The sequence below is a fragment of the Nothoprocta perdicaria genome, unplaced genomic scaffold, assembly GCF_003342845.1.
Source record: "Nothoprocta perdicaria isolate Ctin4 unplaced genomic scaffold, notPer1 scaffold_220, whole genome shotgun sequence".
Classification (NCBI taxonomy): domain Eukaryota; kingdom Metazoa; phylum Chordata; class Aves; order Tinamiformes; family Tinamidae; genus Nothoprocta; species Nothoprocta perdicaria.
Window position 1 is genome coordinate 708,946 of NW_020455416.1, and position 9,013 is coordinate 717,958.

The window sequence follows — 9,013 nt, forward strand, 5'->3', positions numbered from 1 at the left end:
GGGATGTGGAGCTGTTGGAGAGAGTCCAGCGCAGGGCTACCAGGATGATCAGGGGCCTGGAACATCTGCCCTGTGAGCAAAGGCTGAGAGAGCTGGGCCTGTTCAGCCTGGAGAAGAGAAGGCTGAGGGGGGACCTGATCAGTGTCCCTCAAGGGAGGGAGAGAGGAGAATGGTACTGGCCTCTTTTCAGTGGTGGCCAGTGATAGGACTAGAGGAAATGGCCTCAAATTGAAGTGCCAAAAATTCCGCAGGAACTTAAGGAAAAAATTCTTGCCAGTGAGGGTGACAGAGCCTGGGAATGGGCTGCCCAGACAGGTTGTGGAGTCTCCTCCTTTGGAGATCTTTAAACCCGCTTGGATGCAGCCCTGTGCCACGTGCTCTAGGTGACCCCGCGTGCGCAGGGGGGTTGGACTCGATGGCGTCTGAGGTCCCTTCCACCCTTAAGCATTCTAGGATTCTATGATATGAGGTTACCTCTCTAATTCTGCTGCAGATATTGAAGAGCCCAAGACACTGAATATGTGCAGCCAGACTGTGGCTATGTATTTGACAGCAGCACTTTACAGAGGGGGAAGCAGTTCCCACAGTTCATGACTTCTTTGGCAGAGAGCAACCTGTGTTGGGAAGCTGGTCCAGCTAAACAATAATCTGTTGAAATTTAAAATACTTTTGAGCAGCTCATTGCCCTAGAGATCAACTCTGTGTGCAGCATCACAAACACCTACTCAGCAGCAGCAAAGCTGAGACCAGGGCAATTGCAGCCACTGCTGCTTTGGAAAAATGATCCACGCAATCATTGCCTCAATACCTGTGAAAGTCTAAAGGGCAGCTTTTTACACCCACTTTGCATTCACTTTGCAAACTGCAAGACAAGACAGAATCCAGTGCAATTCATTTCAAGGCAAAGCCATTTAACTAGGTGGAAAGAAGCAGTCTTCCTGTTCTCCTTATCCCTCCAGCTTCTCTTGTGTTACACAGACCAGGGAATGATGCAGTAAAAAAATCTTGGGGGGTGGCAAAAAAACTCTCTGCTAAACCAGTTGGCTGTGTCATAGCTGCCAGGACAAGCATTGCTGGGGCTGGGTGCTGGAGCAGGACATTGAGGGGTGGATGAAGAGGGAAACATGAGAAGGAAATGCACCTTCCGCACTGTGAAGGTCCAGCTAGAATTGGAAAGAAGGGATTTAACCCCCTTAACTTGTCATGGATGAGATACCACTGCTTGCGCATAAGGGCTACACTTACAGTCCAAGCACAAGCTGCTGCTGCAAGGGCACACATGTCAAGTCTCCCTCCTGTTTGCCAAGAGCAAGGCGAGAGCCAGTGAATCCTCTAAGCCAAAAACTAACCCGTCCCCTCCTCCTTTGTTTCCCCGACTTCTTCCCCAACGATTAGTTATCAGATGGATCCAACTCAAGGGTAGTGTCCGATCACAGTGTCATCACGAATCCACAGACACACCTTGCCACTGCAGCTCACAAATTCACCAAGTAAATGAGTCTTTGAGCCTTTGAGTGCTCAAAGTCATCTTCAGTACCCAAAGCACAGGGTTGCTCTGGGTTCTTCAGCTTGCTGACTGTTCTCCAAGAGAACCACTCAGTCAAGATCTCCCAGATCAGCCAGTAAGCAGCAATGCTTCCTCTTTGGACCTGGACCTCCAGGTCCTCTCCGGACCTGGACCTAGGCCACACCTGGAATACTGGGTGCAGTTCTGGGCTCCCCAGTACAAGAGGGATGTGGAGCTTCTAGAGAGGGTCCAGTGGAAGGCAACAAAGATGATTTAGGGACTGGAGCATCTCTCGTATGAGGAAAGACTGAGTGAGTTGGGTCACTTTTCCTTGGAGAAGGCTGAGAGGGGATCTGATTAATATGTATAAATATCTGAAGGGTGAATTTAGTGATGAAGGGGCCAAACTTTTCTCAGTGGTGGCCAGTGACAGGACAAGGGGCAATGGGTACAAGTTGAAACTCAGGAAGTTCCATCTTCATGTGAGGAAGAACTTCTTCACTGCGAGAGTGCCAGAGCCCTGGCACAGGCTGCCCAGAGAAGTTGTGGAGTCTCCTTCTCCGGAGATCTTCCAACCCACCTGGATGCTGCCCTGTGCCCCATGCTCTGGGTGTCCCTGCTGGAGCAGGGGGGGTGGACTAGATGATCTCTAGAGGTCCCTTCCAACCTCAACCCTTCCGTGATTCTGTGACCTGTACTGCCTGCTCAGCTGTGGATTTGGGGGTGCACGGCAGCCAAACTCTGCCAAGAACGATGGGTACTCTGCACCTCCAGAAATTCAAGCCAAGATCACTGCTAGTGACCTGCTGGTATCCCACCAGCGCTGTGTTTCAGACATTCATCCGGGAAAAGAAAACACTCCTTTTCCTCTTCTCCGGTTCAAATTCATTGCCAGTACTGGATATTGACAATTGTGAAAATGGCTTTAAATAAATCACAAAATAATCTTGTCAAAAGACAATTCATATCGGAGAACTGTACCTAAAATATTTATTTTTAACCAAAAAGTAAAACTGCTGCCAATAGAAAAGCAAATTTACAATGGCCAGCATGCTGTCACGTGGCATGCTCTAATTCTTAACTGATGATGTGAGAAACCAGAACTTCAAATTAAAATCAAGAAAATACCGTTTTTCAAGTTGAAAAAAAATAGGTTTAATTCTTTCCTGTTCTTTTTCAAACTATATGGCAAATTCAGCTCTTCTCAAGCATGTGTGAAATCCAAGTGGAGCCAAAATTTGTGTGAATAGTCTGAACAGAACTTAATCTTGTCAGAATATGTATTATGTCCCTTTCCCTGGCTACTACTTACTTATTTCAGTGTTAGGTACTATTCTACTGTTCTTTGTTCCATGTTTGAACTACCAGAAGTGGTATAAGCTTCTCTAAAATCACTCTACGCTTGGAAACTATAAGAAGCACCATTTTATTCAAAGGTGAGACTAGAATTTAATGAGGGCCCGTACAAAAGATTACACATTACATCGGGGAAGCATATGGTCAGAGGGTGAAAGTCCTCATCTTCAGTCTTACCCTTTTTTCTCACGTTTCTGTCCTATGCCATATCAGAAGAGAACTTCAAAAATGTGCCTGAACTACCTAATCTTCATGTGTCTTTGGGCTCAGGGAAAGACAAGACTGTCCATCCTAGGTTAGTCTGCCCAGTTTCTCATTTTTTCCTTTGCAAGGGAAGATAGAAGGCAGATCAGAGAGTTAGGCCATGGAAAGCAGGGTGGCAAGGCAAGGGCAAGGGCAAGTCTCACTCTTTCCAAGCCAGGCACGAGTTGTCTGTGGTTCATGCTCACATTTGTCCTTCAGGATCAACCGGCACAAACAGAACTTGTGTTCTGGGGTGCCTGGATTCAGGCTGGAGTCCTTGATTGCCAAGATTCACAGGAGGAATAGGAATATGACCTCTCTTGGTCATCCTCCCTGCCAAAAGCTCAGCAGCCAAGTAAGTGCAGACAAGAAGCTGGACAAGCTGCTGAGGAAACCCATTAATGCTTCTGCCCAACACCCAGGTCCAACTGTCCCCTGCCTGCACAGCCACGGGCAAGGAAATTAAGAAAAGGCAAATGGGAGTTTGCCTAAATGAAAAAAAAAAAAAAAAAAAAAAAAAAAAAAAAAAAAAAAAAAAGACAAAACAGAATAAAAGAGCTCTTGCACGAGGAAGAGAGAAAGAACAGATAAGCATGTTGTGATGTCTCCTGTTTATAGGGAACAGCATCCCTGCACACTGGGATACTCTCCCTTCATGAAGCTCTCGTCAAGGTTAATGATGACTTGTAGACATTTTCTGCTTTCCCGTCCTGAGCAGGGTCCAGAACAACAGGTTAGGTCTCATTACACTGTATTGCTATTCAAAGCATTACAAAGGATGGAGTCCCTGAAAACATGGTGGAACACAGGCATCAGTCTGGGCAGGCACTACTGAAATACTGAAAATCGGGAGGTTTTTATCTCTTTCCCGTTTTCCACTCAGTATCATGAGGTCTGGAATTAGATGCCACAAATGTCTTTTGCCTCCCTTTTCCTCTCCGAAAAAAAAGGAGCAGAATCACACTTAAAACGTGGCTGTTGGTAGCTCACCACTGTTTTGAACCTAGGGGATGCAACCCAGTGGATGGAAAATGGCAGCTGTGAAAGGGCCAACCTGAAGGAATTGAATTCAATTGAAGGAATTTGAATCAACATAACTGAGATAATGACCTGAACCACAAGGTCTCCATCAGATTGGCTTTATTTGGTCAGGAAGAAAGAGAGAGGGGGAAAGAGAAAAAGAAAGATGGAGTAAGTGAATTAATGAATGTATGTTCACGTCTCTTGTGGCCTAGAGGAAAATTTGAGTCCCAACAGCAGCTGAAATAACCATTTATTATTTTATATCAACTTAGTCACTGGAGGAAGAACAAGCAGTCCTCAGAACAGGATTCATACTTTTAAAAAAGAAAGCCTGCCACTACTACCAGTCAGCTTAAGAACCAATCATTCAAGCCTGTCAAACTTGAGGCACTTTGGGGCACATAAAAATCTCCAGGAGAAAAGGAAACCTGGGGCCTCCCAGGAGATGTGGCAGCTCAGTGAATATTCTTCAGGACTGCCATTCTGAAGTTAGACACAAAGCTAGATGCAGCTGGAATCTGGATGGGGTGAAAGGCTGCACTGCTTTTATGCTCTGCATGGGAGCACAGGAAGCACTAAAGCTTAGCAGGGGGAGCAGGCAGAGACCAGGGAAAGAAGTTTATCGTCTCTTTAGGTCCTCTCTGGGAAGCCCATGCATCAATATCTCTCCCGCTCGTTCCTGGATTACAGAACAGAACAAAACAAGGAACACATTAAAAAGAATATATTGACTTTTGAAATACTAGACCTAACCTCCTTGCCAAAATCTGACATAACAGAAAATGCCCAGCATACCAAGTACAGGGGAGGCCAGTTGAAAGTCTGAATTCAGAGAAACATTGTGAATCTGACTTCCTCCTTAAATAAGGTAAATGGGAAGAAGATACATAGGGTTTGGGATTGAGTTTCTAGCACTTGAGAGACCATTCTGTGCCATGTTGGTAACTTCCATGGGCCTGAGGAGATATTTTGATCTAATGATCATAATTGTGATATGCTCCTTGGCTGTAGAAGGTTAAATTTTGCCTTAGTACTTCTTTTTTGTAGGGAAGGGGATGGAGCACTGATGCAGTAGAGTTGGACTACTCTGCTTCAGAGACAAATAGTTGCAAATGAAGCAGCAAATGCTCTCTGGGGAGAAGGTGAATTTACAGGGTTTGTTGATCAACTTTCCCTGTTTGCTGCGAGAAATGAAAAAGCCTTCACTGCCTTCAACAGATAGGCAAACACTGCCAGAGAGACAAAACAGAAGGCAGGAGACACTGAATGCACTGGGACACTTGAAATTACATCATAATAGGTCTTGTATTTGCTTGGCAATGACACAAGTTTTCCTGAAATGCCTTCCCTCCCTTTCACTCACTCTTAAGAATAAAAATAGGATTGAAAACAAAGTACTGAAGCTGAAGGAAGCTGTGAGGAAGTGACTAGGACTCGCTATTTGCTTCACAGCGAAGGCTGCTTTAGAACAGCTCGCATCCACAGAGAGGTGTGAAAGTGTTTTCATGCTACACTTCAAACCCAGCTCCAATTCACAAGGCTTCTGCATCAATTCACAGATAAATGTCCTAAATCTTCGTCTCAAAATAACAGTGCGTTTTTGTCACCACCATCCTTCCCCACCCTGTCTTTCTTCACCCACTCCGGGTCACGTGGGGTGCTTGCATATACACCAAGTGTGGAGAGAACAAAATGCTTGTGTGGCTTCAAGCACATGAATGACTCGCCTAGGCCAGACTGCTGTGCTCTCCCCCCTCGCTGCTCCACAGTGCTCTGTTTCTTCACGTCTTCAAGTTCATTCTACTACTAACATGAAAAAAAATAGGCAAAAAGTGGCTTAGGATGGTAAAATTTTTATTTTGGGTATACCAAAACAACCCCCACATTTTGGGTTTTTCTTCTCTAGGGCACAGACTTTAGAGGAAGCCTTGAAACTCAAGGCTTGCTACAGGATGTACATGAGCTATATCTATCTTCCTAATAAAAAGAGAGTCTGATATAAAATCTCTGCACACGTGAATCTCTTATATGTATCTGCACTATTTTATCATCCATGTTCTACCTTTTTTTTTCTATTTTTAAGGATTTTTTTTCTTTAGGGGACATCTCCTCCTGCCCCAAATATTAATCTTTGGCCTGGTATTTAAGAAAAAAAATATATCAGTAAGGTTGCATTTTAATAAAAAATGAGTAACAGTTATGTTGCATCTCATATCCTTTCAAAGAATAGTTCTAGGTTTCCAAAAAAAAAAAAAGAAAAAAAAGAAAATCTGACTTCTTCCTCTTATATTTTTTTAAATACTAGATACAAAAATCACTGTTGAACAGAATTAAGTTTCATAAATACAAATAAGATCGTTAGAAGAGTCTAAATAGTGTTCACATTCTTACATAAGGCGCTTCCAGGCGACAACTGTTTCAAAAATTCAGACAGTTGCACACAAAGTCAATTAGCATAAGCATCATATAACTTATTTTATAGTAATAATAGCCCTGTAATGTAATCAGGCCAGTGATGAAGTAATGAGACACTGTTCTAAGAAAACGACCAACGTACCTGGAAAAGCCTAATAAATACTTTAATCAACAAAATACTGCCTGCCCTAGGATTGTCTCTGAAATTAATGAGACTGTCTTCACTGTTATCAGTCAGGAAGAGACATTCTACCTTTAAAGCCTTGTTTGCACTGGAGACATGACTTAAAACATACCTGTTCCACCTTACCAGATATAGCAAATTTAGAGCAGTGATGGGACCTGGCAATCAGCAGTGTCCACTTCATTGTTTAAGCCTCTCCCTGTAAAAAAGAAAGAAAAAATGCCAGGGCTCAATTTATCATTTTGCTGTTCCACACCACATTGTGGAGAGAAGCCTGCATATTACTGCGAGTGCAAGGGAGGAAAAAGTTCTGGAAAAAAAAAAAATACATTTCACTTTTGCTAATGAAATTTAGCCTCTTTCTGGAACCTGCTTCTGGGGGAGGCAATTCAGAGAATTCTCATTTATACAACCAAATTTTCTCCTAACTTCTTCCCACACAGAACCCTATTTTTTGGGCCTGTATGACTAAGCGTTTCTGCAGTACTCTCTCAAGAAAACCTTTTTTTATTCCACTCAAGGAACATTTGGAGTAACCACCCCTCTCTGTATTTTCAGCTATTCATTAAAGTTACACGGCTTCCAAGCCATTTCAATGGCTTCAGGCTTGTCCTAGCACAACTATTACAAGGTTAACCATTCTATAATTGGGAATCCAGGTAAGCTCCTCAATTTTTTTTTGTGCAGCCAGCCAGATACCAATATGTACAAATAAACCCCTGCTGTAGTTCATAGCTGTTGCCTCAATGCCAAGTCCAATTTCCCAAAGCACTGCAAACATCAATGGAGAAAAGGTCAAAGCTACGAAAGGCAGTTGGAGAAAGGCAGAGAACTCCTCTCGTTTGCTTGCTTGGTTTTGGTTAAACAGATGGCAGCCCTCGACGTCATCTCCTGCACATGACACACAACCAGATTATCATTTTATGATTATGGGGCTAAAAACCAGGCAGTGCCCTACAGAGCAACCCCCCCCCCAGCAGAGCATGGGGGCCACAGGCACAAACACAGACATGGGGGGCTGCCGTGTGGGGCAGCCTTTTGAGCCCGCTGTTCTCCCCATTCCCAGTGTTCTCCCCATTCCCGCTGTTCTCCCCATTCCTGCTGCTCCTTGGCAAGCTCACCCAAGAAACCAGCTCTTTTCTGCTTCTTCAGTTCCTCTAGTCAGACAGCACTTCCCTAAAACTCCTTCCCAAAGCGAAGCGGGAAGAGGTGTGAAGCACATACCTAAACCCCGTGCACACAAATCCATTGGATAGAGCTAGGTGGACTGAGGATTAAAGTGCCCTGGCAGGATTTAGAGTCTTTGTCAGGGATGAAATTCCACCATCCACAGAGTCTCAAAACTTGTTAGCCATTTCTTTCCCATTTTTCCTCAGCACACACGAGGTATATGTGCCAGATGATTTTCTGGGATGCTGGGTGCTTTGGCCATGTCCGTCTCCTCTGGGCACGAGTGTAATCTTGAACAATACGGGATAAAAAGATGTCAAAGGCATAATCTGCTCCAAAAAGACATTTCAGGAGTATTCAGGAAGTTAATTGCATCTTGTTGGCGAATCATTTCTCCTAGATCTTTCTGCATCCGCTGCTATTTGTGGTTCCTTCCTTTGGCCAGGAACCAGGCATCCCTGGGCTCCTGTACTCAAAGCAGCTCTAGAGGATCGTTTTGACGTCGGCGCCTCTTCCACATGGAGCACAGCAGTAATACCTGGGATATTCAGATTGCATCAGTGCATGAGGACTCCCCCAGGAAAAGCCTTGGAAGAGTTTGGCCAACTACAGCAAAGCCGGGCACAATCCCCATCGGGGCGGCTCCTCGCTGTGCAGCTATGCTTGTTTCAGGGGAGAAGCCCAGAAGACATCCCAGGAAGCAAGCGGGACCCATGGATCTTTCCTCCTCCGTCCAAAGGAACCATGGGATGCAGGTACGGCCGGCCGGGGGCGGTTTGGGTGGAAGGGCCCTTCCTGGGGCAGAGGCCAAGGCGCCGGGCAATGCCGCACGGAGCCCGAGCCAGGCGGCACCCTGCCAGGCGCACGCAGGGCCCCGCCGCGACACCCGCTTCAGCCGGGGCCATGCAAGTGCCGGCCGGGCCGCGCAAGGCCGCGCCGCCCGCCGCGGTCACGCCGAGCCGCCGCCTTTGGCCTCCAGCGCGGCGGGGGCGGCGGGGCCGGGCGGCCCCAGCGCGGCCSTTACCTCGGATGCGGAGGTGCCGGAGCGAGCGGGCGCGCAGACTCACCGCCATGTTTACGGCCCGCAGTCACAACACCGGAAACCTCGCGCGCTC